The 1,884-nt window shown below is 48.8% G+C and overlaps 1 long non-coding RNA gene across 1 annotated transcript in view; it reads left to right on the forward strand.

The window, feature by feature from the left end:
- Nucleotides 1–1,510, forward strand: part of LOC112479831 — a 2,571-nt gene extending 1,061 nt beyond the window's left edge. The window contains exon 3 of the long non-coding RNA XR_003046372.1: nt 1,269–1,510. This is a non-coding gene — a long non-coding RNA (uncharacterized LOC112479831). The remainder of the gene's footprint in view (nt 1–1,268) is intronic.
- The last annotated feature ends 374 nt before the right edge of the window (nt 1,511–1,884 follow it).

Raw genomic sequence — 1,884 nt, forward strand, 5'->3', positions numbered from 1 at the left:
CCCCTTTCTGCCGCCATCAGTTTCACTGCTCTAAGTGCTTCATAAAAGCGAAATCAGACAGTATTCGCCCTTTTGTGACTGTCTGTGTCACTGAGCATCACGCCCGCAGGGGTCACCCACGGGCAAGTGTCAGAATTTCCTTCCTTTTTTTCAGGCTGACCCGATATTTCATTCTGTGCATTTACCACGTTTTGTTTATCCATTCGTCCCCCCGAAGGGCACTTGGGTCATTCCCACATTGGACTATTGTGAGTTAATCACTTTTCGAATCTAGCAGTCACACACTATTCCGAATTACCTTGTTGAGGAGGCGAGAGAATTAAAAGGTTAATAACGCCACCACCAGAGACTGCACTCTGCTGATCAGGACGCCTTCAGAACAAAGGAAGGTTTCTGCTGGGATTGCCAACAGCCCGGTCCCCACACCTGTGAAGGGGAAACAGGAAGCAGGAGTCATTCCCTGTGGCTAAGACCATGGGGAACCTAAGGATTAAAGGCTGGGAACTTTCAGCACATTCTTAGCTTCTCAGGCCAGGTCCTTTCTCCTTCCTCGCTGTGTGTCCACATCAAAGGAAATGGGTAAACACAGTCTTTAAAACTGCACCTCGCAGGAACGAAGGCAGGACATATAAACCGAGCTCCCTGAGCACTCTGGGTCCCTCTCAGTGGCCTTTCCTCTGTCTCTCGCTGTGCCTCTCACTCTGCCTCTGAGAGGAGCCCACACTCTGTCTGGGGAGTGTCACCCCTTTCCTAATGAACTTTCCTTTTGACTCCGACTTCGGCGCGTGTGCCGAATTCTTTCCACACTCCGCCAAAGGACACTCTTCTTCTCTGGCTACGCGGCTTGGTCTCCGCGTCACTTGGGGCAGTGTCCCTGTCCTGCATCGCGGTGAACAGCCATGTAGGACACGAGGGTCTCAGTACTTCCGTGCAGTGGCTCCTTTAACCTTCCCCACGGGAGGGGCGTTCCCCGTTGGACAGTGAAGAAATGGAAATTTGGAGGGTGGAGAGCTGCTCGGGATCACACACTGGACATCCCGGGGGTGGGGAGCAAGGGGAGAGTCAACCAAGCCTTCCGACCCCCCAAATTCTTAACTCGAGACCTTCTGGTATTTCAGGGGTCAACCATAACCACAGCGCTTTATAAAATTTGACTTTCCCTTATCCACTCTTTTTGTTGTCTATTTCCCATTTCCCGTGAGATGATGACTAGAATCTTTAACAACAAACAAACAAACACAAACAAACAAACTGCTTACTGCTTACAGGCAGCAAAGGAGAGGAAGAAATGGCGCTGGGGACGCGGTGTGTCACCTTGTCAGGATAAGCAGCCCTGGGCTTGAGCCGTGGAAAGAGGCCTGCATTTCTCTGTTACAAGGAAGAATTATTGAAAGAGATTCTGCTATCACCTGTCATTTTGTGTATCCTCAAGGTTTGTGCCAGAAAGCAGATATATCTGCTCCTGTGCCCAATCGTTGTTAAAATAAATAAATAAACAAACTTCGGTGCATACCCTGCCTGTTAGAATCGACCCGAGGGAACTGGGAATGGTTAAAGCAAGACGATAAGAAACAAAAAACAAAAACAAAAACCCACAAAAAAACAAAAACATAAACTACAAAACAACCCAGGAAAGGTTACAAAGCAGAAGTGCCTAAGAAAATGAGGGCTCTTCCTATGCTGGGGAAAAGCCAGTTACAGGAGCTCTCTGGGAACAGGTGTTAGGCATCTGATCACGTGATCTTATGGTCACGTGACGGACTACGAGCGCTGCCCAGCTTTCCTGTTTGGGCCTTGAGGATGGAGCGCCAGGAACATGAGAAGAAAGAAGAATTTATGGGTTCGTTTCCCTTCTTCTCATCTCTCACTTTTCCACGAGTTCTT

This window comes from Pteropus alecto, unplaced genomic scaffold (genome assembly GCF_000325575.1).
Source record: "Pteropus alecto unplaced genomic scaffold, ASM32557v1 scaffold80, whole genome shotgun sequence".
Lineage (NCBI taxonomy): Eukaryota > Metazoa > Chordata > Mammalia > Chiroptera > Pteropodidae > Pteropus > Pteropus alecto.